The following is a 19860-nucleotide window of genomic DNA, read 5'->3' on the forward strand; positions in this document are numbered from 1 at the left end:
TTTCAGTGTCTGCCGACGCATTTTGTAACCATGTGGGTCACTTACTTTGTATCATACAAAATGGCATAACTTTATAGGTAGTTGTACATACAACCTTTTGAACATTTATTCAATTATATAATTCAATTATATTTTATTTTACATAAAATATCTATAAAAACAACAAACTTCTTTGATATTAGTCCCATTCTATGGTTCACACCATATAAGGGTGTGGTATAGTATTACTTCTCATTCATTTAATTTTTCTTGGATATATACTATAGTATATGTATGTGACTTTTCCCATTCACCTCAATGCAACTGTTTATTAACTCACATTAGTTCCATTAATGTGACTCATATTATATTTTCTACAAATCATATTAGTTTTCTATATAGTATTTCATTTCCCATTCCTAGTATCTCACCATTTTTTTCTGCAGATTCACTGCACATGCTCTGTGCTGCTGTTACTTATCCAAGCTTAGGGACAGACATACTCTACTGTATATATAACATATTAATCTCACAGCAGAAGGCTGAGTAGTAATTTATTCAGATTACATTACATTACAAGGATATTCAGAAACCAGCACAATTAGCAAGATAATATAATAATTAGCCCTATAGCATAAGGTTCTACAACAGGGGAATCTCCATTTCTGCTCAATGATTTGCAACAACCCCTAAGCTTAGCTTCTCAACAGGTTCATTAGCCAATATATATTACTCTGCCATAAAATACTGTTTATTAGATGATAAAAACAGTAGTACAAGTTATAAATGAAGCCACTGCTTTATAAGGAATTACACTCTTAATAAGAGTCTATGGGAGACATGCAATTAAAGGTGCAAGGTATGCTACAAGTCTAATCACATGCAACAACCAGTTATCAGATAGAACTCTTTAGTCAAGTGTTCAAAGGAGAATTCAAGGTTACATGGTTCAATGGAAGTCAAAGGCAACCACAGTCCTTTAGCAGTAAAGACCTGGTGCCTCCAAAAATGCTCCAAGTAGCCACCCATCTTTTTTTCTGCTGATTCACTTGCCTTGTGGTCAGTTACTTGAGCTTAGGGATCAACTCAAAATAAACAGTAAAGCAAGAAAATAAATGTCACAATACAAGGCTTATTAGTAATTTATTCAGATTCTCTTTATGAGGCAGCACAGAAACCAGTCGCTGGTACTTATTAGAGCAGTGCTTCCACTTAGTGGAATGCACCTATGGGCGACCCCACTAGGAAAACAGTAATATTTCACACACAGTATTTGATAAACAAAATAATGTTTTATTAAAAGGATATGGCCAACTAATATGAGCAGCACTCCTAAGGTGGCAATAGGGGCCTCACTAACTAACTAGGCAATTGCAAACTGTCTGACTAACTAAATGAAAGCAAAGTCCTTTTACTCAGTCTATAAAATCTTCAAGCGCTCCTTGTCCCCCCACAAAATCTCTTTGGATACTTTACACAGAAACTTCAGGTGAGTCAGGCATTTATAGACACACAATGCAAACCCAGTCCCTTTGGAAACCAGATGGGAATCCCCTGCAAGTGCTGGTTTCTTCAGTCTAGTGAATAGAGCATGTGAGAAATCATAAAGATGCTGTCAGGGTACATGTGGTGCGGCGGGGTCGTCCACCGGCGAGGACGCCCGCCACACGTCCTCCTCTCTAGCCGTGCCAGCGTGTCTTCGCTGGCGCCGGCTCCTCTCTAGGGCGGCTCCTCTCTAGGGCGCGTCTCCTTGAAATTTAAAGGCGCAGGCGCGCTGACGTCATACGTCAGTGCGCAAAGGCGCGAAATTGAAATAGTATTTAAAGCCCAGGGTGGCTGCTTGTAATTTGCCCATGATAGGATTGTATTCCTGGTGCTCCTGAGCTTTGTGCTATTATCTGATTCTGTCTGAACCTGTCTGATTCCTGTTTTGACCCCTGCCTGGCTATTTTGACTATTCTGAATTCTGGATCCTGACCTTGCCTGCTTACGACTACTCTACAGTTTAACCCTTCAATTGATTACCCGGTTTTGACCCTTTTGCCTGTTTGACGATTCTTGTTATCTGCCTGCCTCGACCCAGCCTGTCTGACAATTCTTGTTATCTGCCTGCCTCGACCCAGCCTGTCTGACGATTCTGTTGCCTGTTCCATTTGTACCGTGACCTTCGGCCCAAAAGACTCTGCTACCTGCCGTGCCCCTCTGCTAGCCAGAACATCTTGCCTTGTACCCCTCGTTAATTCCAGGTGGCACCCAAGTAAGCTGAGGGCTCCTCCCGAAGCCCAACGGTGGTTACACTACTGGTGAAGCCGAGCCGAGACCAGGGTACTTGGCACCTGTTCTGGTATTGGGTGCCGGCCGTGACAGATGCCTATATGAAGCTTGCAAATTGATGGAAATAGAAAAAACATTCTGCATTAAAAAGGAAAAATACATTTTTGAATAATTATTATATTTGCTAATTTTCTAATTAAAAAAACATGTAAAAATAGATGAGAAAATGGTTCCTATTTTTAACTTTAATGAATAATCCCTAAAAGTGCATCACAATACTATGTACTATCATTATACTATTAGTATCTTTTAAATGAAATAAAACATGCGAGTAATAGTTGTTTAAGTCTGGTTTCATACCTATATAATATTATAATTAAATAAATACAAAAGATCAATACTGATATACTGAGCACCTTACGGGTCATATTTATCAAGGGTCGAATTTCGAATTGAAAAAAACTTTGAAATTTGACTTCAAAAAGACCAACCGATATTAAGTTGAAGGTTTTTGGTCGAATAGGTCAGTTTTCGATCAAATAGGTCCATATTCGGATGAATTTGAATCATACGAATCGAAGGAATAGTGCATTCGATCAAATTCCACCAATTGACTCCACAAATAGGTTCTAGGAGGTCCCCCATAGGCTAAAACAGCAATTCAGCAGGTTTTAGACGGCGAATGGTCAAAGTCGAATTTTTAAAGCGACAAAAAAGTAAAAATTTCCTAACACCTGTATTTCTAAAAATACTCCACGCCCTAATTCCGGCTCACCCAAGTCCTGACACTAAGTAGGAGAAACGATAGCTTATCTGAAAGCATTGTGAAGTGCTGGCTCTTTCTGAAAGCACTGGATCAGACACAATGGTCTGATATGGCTGCCTTATTATTATGAATTTCTTTGACACAGAGCACTCGCGGGACTAAAATCAATGCTTAATTGAAAAGTGTTTAAAAAATGAGAGCACAAAAAGATAGACGCTAGAGTAATTTTAAGTAATTTTTTGGGTACTTCGACCATCGAATTGGTCGAATTTGATCGAGTCGAACGTTTCGAGCGATTCAAAGTTAAAATCGTTCTACTATTCGACCATTTGATAATCGAAGTAATGTCTCTTCGACTTCATTTTAAACCTACCGAAGTCCAATGTTAGCCTATGAGGACCTTCCCCAGCATTTTTCTAAGCTTTTTTTGGTCGAATAAAAATCCTTCGATCAATTGCTTAAAATCGTTCGAATTGTTCGATTCAAAGGATTTTACTTCGAGGGTCGAATTTGAGGGTTTTTTAACCCTCGAAATTCAACCCTTGAAAAATCTGCCCCTAAGAGAAAAGCCCTTGAGAAATGACATACAGTATTCCCATGTTTCATCGGTTCTTCTCTTCATATCAAATATATATAATATTTAATATATAAATATATATATAAATATATATATATATATATATATATTATATATTATATATATCATATTTTTGGGAATTTTAGATAAAAATGATACCTAAAAGCAATACTTATTAAAAAAAAGCATAAACAGCAAATCATTAATTATACTGAAATGAAGTGGATACTTACATTTTTCATTTGATTCTCTAGCTATTTTTGTCTTCATTGAAAAAAATATCCCACAGCAATTTTTGCAACTATGTTGCTATTTTGAACTGACCCAAGGTAATTATCTCAAACATCATAAATTATATTGCAAAACTGCAGTTATACAGTATATGCTGTTTCTCTGTTCACCTCCACACACTTATCCCACCCTGGAATTCCATATGCAATATTTGAAAAATGTAAACCTATGAAAAACCCTATGAATTTTTTTTTGGGACATGCTTCTGTGATGTTCTGCCATGTTTTCTTGCATGATCTATTAAGTTTCAATCCCAATTTCGATCAAAGTCATTTTGCATTATTTTGCTGTATTATATTACCAGCAAAGGCATATTTTTGTACTAAACATCAAATAACAAATTCTCATTTAAAGTAATATCTTGATTTAAAAACAAACCTGATCATTGTTCATCTTGATGAACAAATGGTAAGGGTAGAAAGGAACATGATGATTTATATCCAGTCTCATTTGAACTGTTTTCGCTCTTTCAAAAATGTTTGGATTACAAATCCTTTTCAAGAGGGTAAGAATACTACTGTATATTATCTATTTATCCATATAAGCACATTCTCTTTATGAAAAAGATAGCCATCTTCCTTATACACATTGCCCTTTTATTTTCTTAAAAATTATCCATACTGACAATTATTTTATTTTAAAGTCCAAACCGCAAATCTCTTTTAAGACTTTAGCAATTGTCTCTTTATTTACTTCCACCACCTTCTGTATCAGCTTTCAGTCAATTCACAGATATTTCCTTAAACTGCTGGTGCATTTCCCCTATATTTGACAGGGATCTTGTTTCCTTCTCCTCTGCTACACCTACCACCTGCCACACTGTTTATCATTGCTTTCGGTTGCTGCAAACTTTTTATCAGCCAGTACTGCACTGCTCATGATGCACTGCTCCAGATTCTCAGCATGATGTGCATTTGCAGAGGAGTTATTTGTTATATATTTTTTCCATTTACTCTCAGGACCTGATTTCTTACAAGCCATGCTGCTAATGCTTTCCTTTGCTTTGTTTATTGCTAAATTTACTTTCCTTACAGTTGCATTTTCCACCACATTTCTCACATATACACATGGTAGAACAGGAAATAGCAATGAGAAGTAGTTTTTGGTGCCTACAATAATCCCTTCTGACTATTATTTTCCTTTAATGTAAATTTTGCAAACATAAGGTTTCAGTTTTCTTGTTTTTTATCAGTAGGGCATGTGTTTGAAATGCAAGTGCTACTCGGAGAATTCATTTTGTTTTACACATCGGCTAAGATTTGAGGAAGAAAACAGATATTTCAAACAGAATTAATGATTTGCTTTTACAAATGTACATCTACTTAAATATTTATAAGCACTTAAAACACATAGCAAGACAAGTAATCTCAAGTCTAAGCAATGACAATTTTGCCTTCAAGACAAATAAATTATGCAGAAAATTTGTAAAATATACACTAAAATTGAACTGAAATATCTGCTAACTGGGAATTGTTAGCAGTGGAACAAATTAAAAATATATATATTTCTCTCTTCACAGTGTCTATTTACTAGTCTATATTTAAACACATATACTGGAACTAGTGATTTTATGCTCATTGGGCAAGAATCCCTAAAGAACAGATGACAAAAAAAGATGGGGCAAGGTTGAACAAGGCAACTAGCTGAGGTGCACAACAGTGATTCTTCTCCATCATTAAACTGATTAAACTTGAAAAAAGTACTTAATGTACCAGCACAGAGGTTTCATAGCTATGATCCAGGTCTTTAAATGTGTCCACTAAACCTCTCCATCTTTGATCTTGTTAGGTCATCAGTTACACTGTTATCTTCAAATATAGGCTGACACTAACCAGACTTTCACATAGAGCTTCACATAGATTTATTTAAAGAAAAATAATCTCAATATGTAGCCTTACACGTTTTGTGCCTTGTGGGCACTTAGTAATGGGCTGCAAATCATTATTTACACTGCACATGCTTTGTGTTCTCCTGGAAACTGTGAATCGGTCATGGTAACCCATCAAGCAGAAAATGTGGTTCCGATATCATAGAAGCTCATGTGTCAGTGTTGATTATTAAATTCTGGTACAGAATGCACTTGTTTCTGGCTAAAATGTAATGTGAGACTGAATTAATTACTAATGAGTCTTGTATAATCACTTTTATATTCTATGTATACTTGATTGTGAGTGAGAACCCTGATCATGTGCTTGGGAGCTACTGGGGCATCTTCAGGGGCATGCATTTTCAGCAGTAAATAAAAAACAATGTGTGATGTTTTTAATCTGCTTTTCTGTTACTTTAGTTCTCTTGCAAATAATGGGTTTGGAGCTGTTTTTCAGATGAATGAACTAACATCCCATTTCATCCCATTGGAAGATGTGGAAAGTAAGGGACAACAAAGAATGATTTTTTTTTCACAAGAGACCTGTTTTTTTGCAGCAAAACAGGCTGAATGCAAATATGCAAAAAAAAAATTGCATCCATTTTATGAACTTTGCACCCTGGCATGCACTTTATAAATGAGGTTTTGGGTATGTAGAGCAATTACAGTATAAGCCACCTCTGCCCAACTTCTGGTGAGTCTTTAAATGGGCTGTCTGGTGGCAGACATGATAAGAGAATTATTTTTCCATGAGTGCCATACATGTGGGTTATCTGCTCAAACACTTAAAGGGGCAGATTTATTAAGGGTCGAAGTGAATTCGAGGGAAGTTTAGAAGTAAAAAAATTCTAAATTCAAAGTAATTTTTTGTATACTTCGACCATTGAATAGGATACTACGACTTCGAAGTAAAAATCTTTCTAATATTTGACCATTCGACAATTGAAATACTCTCTCTTTAAAAAACGTAGACTTCAATACCAGCCGAAGTGCTATACTTCGACTTCAATATTCGAATTCGAAGTATTTTAATTCGATGGTGGAATTTCAAAGTATTTTACACTTCGAGATTCGACCCTTGTTAAATATGCCCCTAAATGAAAAAATCAGCCATAGCCAGATTGTCTACAAATCTAATTAGAGAAAATGTTACTATTGTGAAATATTCATAGGCAGAAGAAGAAGAATTTAAGCTTGACTACTGGTCACAAATCACTTCTGGAAATTGATGTATGCTTTTTAAATATGGTTTCAATAAAAAAACTAGCTGAGGAAAGTGAAAAGATAAACTGTAGTTATTGCTATGCAAACCATATCAGAGCTGCAAGCTACTTCTAGATCTACTACATGGCATCCAAATCTCCTAAAAAATAAGCAATTCTTTTGAGAGCATTGAATTAGCTTTTACTGTTTGTGCTGACATTTTATTTGTCTTGTGGCATTTATGAAAATTAATTTAATGTTTGTTGAAAACTTAATGGCAATCAATATAGATGACTTTGTTAGGTTATAACCAATATAATGACGTGAGAATTGCTGGTGCGATCTTGAAATTGCAGAGTATTTCAGTCACGTGCAGCCTGAATGAAAATATGTTTTTGATCATAGTGAAATATTATTGGAGAAACATCAGTAATATCAATGTTTATGTGGGTTATTCTATGTCTAGAAATACTCACTGATAACTAGTGATTAGCAAAATTTTTCACTAGGTATCAATTCGAGGCAAAATCTTGCAAAATATTTTAGCAAATCCACCATAAAATTTCTCCTTTACTCCAATGTATTCTAAAAAGGTTGCCATGAAAGACACCCATTGACTTAAATGTTCACAAATTTTCCTGCGGTTTAATGCATTTTCAGTAAAGTAAACCTGAACAGGATCGCTCATCACTATCGAAAACTAAAAGGTGTTTAAAGGGTGGGATCTGAGCCAGATATGAATGAAAGATCTTACTTCTAAGTTACGTTGGAGCTGATAGGAAAATATGGTTTAACTAATTCTATTTCCCATCTTATGATGCATGGGGGGCAGAACATTCCTTTTTGATTATCAATTTATATATCTCAGAGAGAGGTCTTATAATTTTAGTTATATCCTCTAGTATATTTTGTCATGCTAGGTTTTTACCTTTTTTTTTTTTTACTTGTCCCAGTCGGTAAATTTAAGTTTAGTTAGGAAATGTTGGTGAAAATTCCACTAGTCTCCTTGTTTTTTATTTTATAACAACAGACCCATGGTAGATCCTAGCATTCCTATTATGGTAAATTTCCCAAGACAAAATAAGCCTGAGGAAAATCTAAATTGTGTGAGAGATTGTAGTTCATAGGAAATAGTAAAATTTTGTGTTTCCTTATTTCTATTCTAAATTCGTAGTGAGGCAGAACAATGGAGAGGCTTTAAAATTTCTATGAACAGTTTTCCCTTACCCAAAGCAATATGAGAGTATTGACTTTTTTAATGTCTAACCTTTTTGTTTCTAAGTATCAGGATGGAATATTATTTATTTAGACATAATACAGATTGAGTAGGGAAAGGCTTCCATTTATTTATGTTGTGTTGTTAGTTAAGTATATTTGAGTCTGGGACATTGTTTCGTCCATATGAATTTTGTAATGGATTTTACCTTAGAGAAAAAGGGCTTGGGAATGTAGATAGGCAAAACATACATACAAAAGTATGGGCATAAACACATAAATTCGCTTGAATTCTGCCAGATGATGAAAACTTTAATACCTTCCAGTTTTCCAGTTTTTTTAGCAGTGGGATATGATTTTGTTGATTTAGCTATATTTACACAAAACACTTTTTTATCAAAAGGTTCTTTTCAGCTCCTAATATTTACTTACTATATTTACTTTCACAGATCTCTGGTTTCATGTCAAGAAAACCAATTAAGCCTACAGGTATATCCCATCCCACAAAGGAAAGCCATCAGTCTTAGCAGCTGGGCAGAATCTCAGCAATACAGCAAATCTTCATGACTTTTCAGTCATGCATTTTACAGACTATGTGATTTTAAGGACTGTTCTTCTTTATTTGTTGATTTAAAATAGGAGAGACTTAAGTTAATGACAATGGTACAATATATTTTGCCTGGCAGATGAAGTAAATGTCTTGTTCCACATGGAACCAATTTGTAGGAACACACTGAGCAGTACTAGAGTCTTCATGACATACAGTATTTCGGACAGAAAAATATGCAGTTAGTGAGACAGGAGGAAATTGATTAGAGTAAGGGTCAGGGAGGGAGCAATTCACTTAACAAAGGACGTAACAATTCTTATAGCTGTTATATGAAGAATCAGACAGAATGAAAACATTTGAATTAATTTGCCATATGTAGTGATGGGCGAATAAATTCGCCAGACACGTATCTCGACATTTGGGCATAAGCGAATAAATTTAAAAAAAAAAATCGAAAATGCTGCAATAATTCCCCGGCGAAAAATTCGCTGTGTCAGAAAAAAATTGTTGTGCATCAAAATTATTTGGACGCCAATTGACTTTAATGCATTTGGACCAAATGGACCTTATTTAGACTGTATTAAATTTGGCACTCACATCAAAATCGACACCCATTGAGTTCCATGTGTTTCATAATTTTTTTGCCGTTTTGCTTTGCCGAAAAATAGTACTTTCGCAAAACGGCAAAAAAATTATGAAACACATGGAACTCAATGGGTGTCGATTTTGATGTGAGTGCCAATTTTAATAAAGTACACAGCACAGATTCGCCCATCACTAGCCATATGCAGTTCTCAGTAGATATATTTACAATTTTGTAGATAACTCATAGACTTAATAAAATATTTTTTCGTGTAAATACCTCAAAGGAAGAAAAAACAATATGAAAACATCCTGCGGCATTTTATGCTTCACGGGCACAAACTGTTTCTTTAGACTTATTCAACTTTAAAAAAAACAATCCTACATGTGCTCAGTGACAATATATACAGTCATGCATATATATCTGTCAGGTAAATGTCAGATGGTTTTATAATGCCAAAGGGAAACAATTTATTAAATGGATGTCATACATCAATGAAATTAACTATTTGTTAAAAACTTAAAGAACACTTACTGATGCAGAAGTTAATGCCACACAGTCCTTTAATAAAAAGGTGACAGCAGTGTTGTTTTAAAGACTATATTATGGATTCAATGATATTACAGATTGAAGGGAGACATTCAGATGATATTAGCTAACTGATTAGGAATGCAGAAAACTGTGGACATAAATTGCTTTTTATTATAAAATGCAATAGCAATCTGCCTAAAGCTCATGGTCACCTTTATGGTCTAAGTATATTGTAACCCATTTGAAATATTGCCATGCATGTGACTTCACAATATCAGTTTTGCATTTTAAGGCAAAAAAGCAACTGCACCACAGATTTCAAGAATTTACTAATGAAGTGAGTAGCATGTGCAGGAGGTGGTATTATGGGCTTTTCGGCCAGCTGCAGTGCACTGGGTTAAAAAAAGCAAAGCCTCTGCCATGCCCCTAAAACCTAGGTACAATATTATAGGGCAATAGTGCATACCATTTTATAGCCATCATCATCTCAGGAAAATCATTTTAGCACATTGCCATAAATTACTGCATATCAATGAGACTTGACAAGGGGAGATTGCAAAAACTGTCCCCTTAACAAAAAAACACTACTATCTTCCCAAAAAAAACATACAGACACCAATTCAGAATTTATGATTGGAAAGGCCACATCTCAATTTATTAACACTACACAGCTTTATTAACTTTGAAATAAATACACTTTACACAAACAGATATATCAACATGCATGTGTAACATTAAGCTGCAAGCTGCATTAAAATGACTGTATCGAAACTTACAACAACTTAACATTAAGTTAGGCCTAACTATTTAAACACAAAGTACCAAAATTGTGACTTAGCATCCTCATCCAAACTTCCCTGCCTCCTGTGGCCATTTGCCACAAAAACCTAGCCCCGGGACTGCTCCTCCAGAAAACACCATAGTCTATTTAACCCCTTTTTGGCTCCCCACTAGGGCAGCCCCACCACGCCACCAGCACTGCCAGCATAACTACTTATGCTTGCCGCACTGCCCCATGCAACAACCCAAAGAATCTTTCCACCTCATCTGCCAAACCTAAATTGACAAATGCAGACAAATGCATACCATCCTCCCTGTTATAGCCTGGAAGACCCAGCTTTAGCTCCTTGTGCCAGACCACAACACCCTCTAACCTACGTACAAATACACAGACTGATTTATTCAACTTCTTCTTGCTTCCTACTATTGCCTCCATATTCTGTGCCCACCTCTAAAACATTCTGGGAATCATTTCTGACCACACGATAACCACACCAAAAAACGTGACCTCAATTTGACTATGTCTATGTCTTACTTCATAACCCTCACCAAATTTCTCTGTCCCATAATCCCCAGTGTTTTTACTTCAAATTTTTTTTTTATTTATTACAACATATTGTGATACATTATTCTGCACAAAGACCCGTAAAGTGTGTATTTTATGTGCCTAAATCGAAATGTGAATATAAGCATATCGTAGGTCTGTAAACATTAAGTAAATCATGAGCATAGGTCACTTGCAGACAACAATATTGATGTAATTTCTATAACATGTGTAATCTGCCTTACTGATCCCGGTCAAGATAAAATAACATAAAATACAATCTATAGACTTTAAGAAACCCATTCCAATATTTCTATAAATGAAAAAAGCAGAATCTCTTTTTACACTGAAGTACCATTCTTTTAATCAGGATAAAAATCTATATATAGTATATGCATCTAAAAATCCATGCCTGGTTAGTACAATGTCCTTTTAAGTTTTAATGAGGCAGGTAAACATCAATATTTAATAACTTCCAACTGATGCAATAAAACTGATCTGAGAACAGAATGTGGGCCCTTTATTTATGCTCCTTCAGACAGAGATCTGAAACTACAACTTTGGTTGGATAGACTTACATGTCCTGAAAAATCTACTCACCACAGCAGCAAAACAATGGCAAACAATCAAATGAAAACGGTGTACTCCATATTTGGTTTGTTTTAGCAATAGGTTAAAATTATTTTCATGTGAGTTAGAATTTAGAAACGTTTCAGTACTGATTTTTTTATTTGAGCGCCAGTAATACATTTAAGCAATAGACATATTTTGGCATACATTGTGAGTCAAACTCACTGTGGGAGTAAAACTATCATTTTAGCAAACCTAATCTTTATTAAATGATTATATGTCAACAATGGTTTATTACACAATTGTACCCCAACTGTCAACACCTGGTACACCATTGGTAGATTCTGAGCCATGGTTCATTTTTTTGTTGCAGTAATGAAAACTAATACAATTATTTAATGGGTGAAGTAATATTTCATGGGTGTATGCATTTTCATGTCTCACCCAGGGAGACCAATTGCTTAGAAATGGGTCTATACCTTTCCTTGATGTTCTTTTCAGCTCTTTGTTTTCTGATTGCTATATTTTTTTCTCTGCCTGACCTGTCTTGCTCTTTCTCTGATCCCCACACTACTGATAATATTTTTATATTCTCTCTTGGTGTAATCTTTCACCTTTTAGTACCCTGACTTCTGAACAGCATTATTGAAGCAACTTTAATTAGTCTCTGTAAAGAGATTCTCTTGTTTATCCCCCTTAGACATGCCAGTATGGACCTGCATCTGACTAATATATCAGTGTGAACTAACAGCAGATCTACAAACAAATCATTTTGAGTGACTTTCCTGATGATCTCTTAACATGTTTGTTTGGTTAAATCTCTCTGTAGTTTATATTGTGCCAGTGAATACAGAACAGTGGTCCTAATTGTGGATAGATAAATAGATAGACATGCTTATTCTTGAATCTGGTAAATACTGTATTGTTTTTTCCATCACTTCTATATGGAGTTCTACATGCCAGTACTATTATTTTCTTAATCTGGATCACCGGAACCACCAGTCTCTGTGGAGTATAGTGAATCATTTGTGTTTATTTCATCTGACATAGGAAATCTGCTACTGCCACTTACAGTGGCACACAGTGCACCTGAGGGCAAGCAGCTCATCAGGGGACTTTAGATAGATGAATGAGAGAGCAGATTGGATTTGACTGGTAGCTCAGTGTTCAGGGCTGTAGGCAGGTCTTGCGGACTTACTTCTGTAATGATGGCAGAGCTTTAGCACAAAAGCAGAAAAGGAATTAATCTATTGCTTTGTGTATTTTATAAAAAGAAAAACATTTGCATTCCATATAATACTATTTTTATTATATATAAAAAGGGGACATGACACTGAAATTGCAATGCTAGACTGTTATTAGACAGGGATGTTCACACCCCTGGATAGGGATGTTAAAATAAAAGATATCATGGGTAATGCAGCGTAATAATTTGTATTAGCAGTTGATGTTAGGGGGATTTCGCATTGTGCTTGTATAAATATAGCTGTCATTCATGAGCCTGTGGAGGTGACTGGTTTCGTGTGCATGTGGTTTGTATGCCTGAGATTACACACTGGGCTTTTCTTTCAAACTGTGTAGTTTACTTTTTATGAAAAATGTAAGAAGATATTTTTTACTTTGACCTGGACCCAATTGCTGCCATGTCATTTGATTTATATGAATGCTACAGCTAACCTGGCAGTGGTAGTTCAGCATGGTCAGAAGGTTGTCTGTCCTCGACAGAGTTACAGCAGTTACAGTTTTTGTAAGGCTATATTATCGTATAGAAGGGGTTAGCAAGGCAAGATTTGATTTGCTTCAGTAAGCAACAGAGAACAATATCTGTAGCATGAAAATGTTTTAAACATAGATTTGTCAAGGGCAATATTTCTACAGAATATAAAGAAAATACTGATATTTCATTCATTTTGTCCTTTTCTTGGTTTAAAAATAAGGGGCCCACGTTGAGCCAGCTTAGACTTGATTGTTGTGGTCAACTTTGTATAGACTGCAAGGGAGGTAGGCAGTAGGTCCATTTATTATTTCGGTGCATCCATATATAAAACCAAAGGCAGGATTTGTAGTGAGGGAATCACATTGTCACGTGAATTGGTGTTTTTTCGCAGCAACTTTTTTTTTGCAAAATATATTGCAGTCTATGGCCATTTTTTCATAGCAACCTTTTTTTGTTGTTGTAATTTTTTTTCTCAGAGTTTGTGGGTGTTTTTTTCAAGGTGACGTTTTTGTGCAAGATACTTTGGGGTATATGGGCATTTTGTTGCTGTTTTTTTGTGGCAAAAAATTTTGGTCCTAACATTTTTTAGCAGTTACACAATATTATATGCCAGTGGAGAAATGCAGAATTTATTCAGCCATAGCTGGTGAAAAATTTCACTGATCACTTGCTTATCAAATGCCATAAATATATTTTTTATATTTGTTGTTTGTAATTGGTGCATAGTTATGTGACTTGTAACACACACAACTTGTGTATTATAAGCAACAATGTACCCCCTCTTGAAAATATGAGTACTCAGCCTGTGGCCTCATGCATTTATATGGTAACAGAGGTCCTTGTTGACTTTTAATATCCTTTTATTTTACAACAGAGGCTACTTTATGCTCTAAAATATAACTAACATTGAAGCATTTTGTACCATAGGGATGGACATCATCACTAGAATGATAGAACAATATATTTAGTTACAAGAAAAGGCTGGCAGATGTTTTTTCTGTAGAAAATGAGACCCTTATGAAATATATAGTCTGTAGATAGCTTCTCTCCAAGAAAACAAAAGAGAACAGTATGTCATAACTTAAAATTATTGAAAAGGAGATTTCACCTTCAGCTGTGGAAATTACCCTTCCCAGCAAGAGCAGGATAAGCAGCAAAGCAGGATATTTAGGTGTACAGTAATCAATTTAAACACAAGTAGAATATTGATCCAAGAGAGAGAGAGAGAGAGAGATGATTGTTGTTTAGGAGTCAGGAAGGTTTTTTTCCTTCTTGAGGCAAAATTGGTAGGAACTTCATTCCGGCTTTTTGCCTTATTTCAGTTCTGCAGCAAGAAACATGGCTTGAATATGATAGATTTAACATTTCTACAAACTAATTCAGCATCTAAATGCAGTTCTGATGTCTCTAACACACAGCAGCACAGTAAGTATGTAGGTTTATAGTCTTATAGATTGTTTAATACTTTAGAAATACTATGCTCTTTTTATGATTTCTTTAAAGCAACCACAAATAAAACCAAAATGAAAAAAAAAGTTTTGCGCATGAAGTAAATAGACAAACTAATACTTATCGTGCCTTAATGCCAGATATCATATTGCTTTATTTACACTGCTTTAATAATTTAAGTGACAGTGACTGCATTTAAGATGTTTTTCATTTATGCTTTTATTTTCTGCTAAACAGCCGTTATTTAAATCCAAAACTCAGAACTGCAGTAGTATCCAATTTGACTGAAAAGGAAGGAAAGCTGGCTTTAGAGCCCTTAAAGTCCTAATTTTAACACTCAAACTCAAATTCTAAAAGGATTGATTTTGAAATTGGATCTCTATAAGAAAAATCTAAATCAAGGGGGTCTGGGGGAATATATACATCTTTATGTTCATCTTAACTCCTTCTTCATCAAGTCTGTCTCTAAAATTGAAAATGTATTAATTGGATATAAATAATACAGCTTATAGGGAAAGTACTAGGTGAACTATTTTACATTAAACAAAAGAAAAACCAGAACAATAGGTCTCAGAATGAAATGAATACACGCTAGAAGATTAATTAATAAGAACTACACCAAAGATTCTTTATACATTAGACCCAAGTAAACAACAAAGTCGAATTAATAATCTTAGAAAAAGAAACTTGCATTAGAAAGGTAGGGCTCAGTTATATGGGGACAAGTTACTAAAAGATTCAGAATGGTCAAGAATATTTGCCTCGGGTGGGGGGCAATTGTTTCACCATGCGATATCCCATCCACGGAGAGTGATTATATGAATAAATATAATGGTATAGTTTGCCAAAAGAAACAAAATATTATACATCAACTTACAATGTGATATAAACTTGTGGTGGAAGCAGGATGTACAGCATACAGGAAGTGATGTAAAACATTAGTCATCGTGGATGGTTTGTGGCCGAAAGTTCCTTTGGAGGAACGTTGTTCAACAAATGATCTACCGGAGAATAACAAATGATCTGTGGAATGGCTTTGTTTATGGATTCAAAGCAAAGAGCTGCACTTGCTATAGTTTTATTAACATCAGTACAAAAGAAAAAAAAGAAGAGATCATTATGGAGCAAGTAATGGCTTATGAACCGTGAGCATTATTCACACTGGTCTATTGAAGTAGCTGAGAGAAAGAAACCCTGATGATTTTAAAAACTACCTACGGATATGGGACACCAGTTTTAACACTCTTCTACAAGCAGAAGTACTGCGGATTTCTAAACAAGATACATGCATGAGGCAAGCTATACCTGCAGAGCAGAGACTAATTGCAACACTACGATATCTTGCAACAGGAAGGTCCTTTGAAGATTTAAAATTCTCAGAGGGAATTTCTGTACAGGCTTTGGGGCATATCATTCCAGAAACCTGGAAGCGCTGAATGCAGAATATTTAAAGGTAAAATCTCTGCTTGTTTGGTTTACAAACTCCCAGACTAAAGCCCTGCCAGGTTTACCCCCCACAGCCATGATTGGACAGGCAGAGTATTGTAAAGATTAACATTTATTGAAATGAAACATAAATGAAACATAAACAGAAGTGCATAAAAAGTGCATTCATTTTGCATAAAGTGCACAGGATGTACCAATAATACATACAAACTATATATCTGGAATTGTAATTTAACAATATATCAACTATATTACAAAAAAAGTGCAAAAGCATTCACTCATAGTATAATTGTGCACAGGTTTATAGATGAGATCATTGTGGTTGTTCCTGCTCTGAAATGGAAACATTATTGTTAAATCCATTATTTGTTGGTATAGGAGATACCATAGATGGCCATGTCGTTGGTTGGTCATATGCTACAACAGAATTTGGTGTGGACATTCTGTGTATGTGCTGAGGAAATTGATGTGGAGGAAACCAGTTTGAGTTATTAGTGCTTTCATGTGGATTGTCCATGCATCTAGTTTTGTCATTTAGTTTTTTCTTAGGCCCCTTTGCAGGGCTTCAGTTATAATTGATTCTGCAAACAGCCACTGCTCTTCATCCATTCTTCTCAGTTTAGAAGCAGTAGCGAACCCAGATGCAACAAACTCATCTGATGGCTTGTGAAGAAGAGCATCAGCTTTGTTTAATGATTTATGTCTTGATTCTTCATAATTTCCTGCCCTTGGAAAATTCCTGCCCTTGGAAATTTTTTGTGAGGTACTATCTTCTCATCCATCTGTGTTTGGAAGGCTGGAAGCAATAGTACTGCTAAAAAAGTGTAGGAAATGTAACATATCAATTACAATGAATAAAATTTGTTCCCTTTTTTTATTGCATTTCCCCTCAACTCAAGTGGAGTGGAAAGCTGTAGCTAAACAAGATTACTGGAATTTTCCAAACTGTGTTGGAGCAATTGATGAAAAGCATGAGAGGATCTAGCCACCCTCCAGTTCCGGCTCCTATTATTTTAACTATAAGAGGTCTTTTGGCAATAGTTAATGCCAAATATGATTATTAATGGTTGATATGGGGAAAAATGGAAGAGTGTCAGATGGTGGAGCCTTGGAAGAAACCTTTTTTTTATCAGCAGCTCAAAAATGACCAATTACACCTACCATCAAATGCTGATTCAAGAGAAGGAATGAATTATGTTGCAGATGAAGCCTTTGCATTACATAAACATGTTTAAAGCCTTTCCCACAAAAATATTACAACTGAAAGAAGAATTTTCAGTTATCGACCCAAGCTAGAAGGGTCATAGAAAATGCTTTTGGCATACTAGCTAATCGATTTTGTATTTTCCATTACGCCATAAATCTATCCACAATAAAAATTGATAGTGTTGTTTTAACCTGCTGATGTAGGACTGCTATGTCCAAACAGGAGATGGTGTACATTGTGTCCATCCTGGAAAAAAAAGATTATGTCTGCAAAGAGGCAGAGTATTCAAGGCTAAATACTAGGAAAAATAATATCTTGGTCATCCAATTCTTCACAATTTCTTCACAAGAAGTTTGGAGTAACCAGATCAAAATACCAGCTTTGTAAAAGATGGTCAGATTTGAACTTGAGAGAGCAAGAACAACTTCTAAGCATTGGAAGGATGATTTAAAAAAGCGAGCATTTTTATTACTTCAATAGAACTTTTCTGTGGTGTGCATATCTATGTTCTAAAAAGTGTTTACCATTTAATATTTTATTTTACAGAACAAAAGCATAAAAAGTTGCTTTGGACCAGAAAATATTTTAGAGGAGGTGCCTTCTTCTGTGGGGAAGCCTGATCTGCCAGAGTCAGAGGATTGTGAGAAAGATGACAGGGAGGAGAATAATGACTCAGATGACACTGCCCACAAGAGCCAGGAAACAGAAAGCCATAGAAACAGAAAGATAGCCAGAAATACAATGGCAGACCATTGATCCATTTAAACAGTCAAAAACCTCTACAACCTCTGATGCAACAGAAAATCCAGTGGAACAGTTGAGTGACACATCTCCTAGCAGCCCATGCATCCTAGTGACCTGTACAAGTAGGTTTACCACATTATAGTTCTAAAAAAAACTAATACCATTTTCCACTTTATTTCACAGAGGAAAACATTGCACAACAAAAACTGCTGTATCTTTGTATTTGGAACAGCCAGATGTTCAAATTGTAGAAGAGTTTTCCATTGCAGCAGCAACGAAAGACTCTGATCCAAAAAAGAACAAAATATCTTAGGGGATATTGAAACATGCAAGCAAATCTTTGCAAACATTAAAAAATATGTAAGTTCATTAGAAACACTTGAGAACATATGAAAAAAAGTTTCCAATGCTAGTGAATAATCTTGTGTTTTTGCTAAAGTAAAAATATTGTGCTCTTTCTCAAGTTATAAACAAATGTTTATCACATAATGTTTTGCATATGTTTCCAATTGAACCAATCTTTTATTCTTTTAAATTCGTTGAATGCTAAAAAAATTGCTGCTGAATCATTTTTTGTCAACTTTCAAAGCACATAGTGTATGAACATAATATGCTATAGCACGTTGCTTGCTGGATTCGCAGCTTTTTAAATAAATATTTTTATAAAAAAAGCAATGGACTTGCTTTTATTTCTATTACCTGTTGCATACATATGGCTTTTAATATATAGAGATTTTTATGTGGTTTATAATGTTTTTATGTCTGTGCTGTACAAGTGGAAGCCCCTCTTGTGTTGCCCACCATCTGTCTGGCTGCTGTGACTGCTCTATTTGACTGCTGTGACTGCTTTGCGTAGTTATGTATATCAGTTAATATTGCTGTGCACCACCTGTCTGGCTTTTGTGTATCTGATATAATCAGTTATGGTATCTATAACGAGATTACCTGAGATTAAAGCTGCAACTGCATTTTTAACCCTCAGACACAGGCTGTATACCCTGAACTTTAACCCTTGTAGCAGTGTTTTCACCTCATCAGACAGTAGGAGTGGTGCCAGCATTGTGTCACTGTCTGTAGTATATAGTCAGTTTCTCCTTCTCTGCTCCATGCAGACATATGGATTTATGTCTTGCTATGGCATAATAAACTTCTTTCACATATGAGGTGATAGGGTGATATTCCTGCAGTCAGCACCAGTTTATTTCTCTACATAGTTCATATGGTTACAAATGAAGCTTTCAGCAAAGAACTTTCGGGTCCTTTTGTATATGTTCGTTGGCTTGTACTACAATCCTGACATGGGCAAAGAAGGATCGTTCTATGGCAAATGTCTGTAATTCACACCCACTGGCCAATTTTATCCCTGAGCGACCAAAATTTTTAAACTCATCCGATCAATTTTGCAAACAATAGTGTCAAACCGATCGTTAGTCCAACGATCATTTGTACACAATCAACAGTCTGATAAATTACCGATATTATTGGAACATACTGGAATCGGTCATTTGGAACTAAAAAATCTGCTTGTGTATGGCCACTTTAACTCCAAGATGGACGAGTCCTTGAA

The sequence above is a fragment of the Xenopus laevis genome, chromosome 4S, assembly GCF_017654675.1.
Source record: "Xenopus laevis strain J_2021 chromosome 4S, Xenopus_laevis_v10.1, whole genome shotgun sequence".
Lineage (NCBI taxonomy): Eukaryota > Metazoa > Chordata > Amphibia > Anura > Pipidae > Xenopus > Xenopus laevis.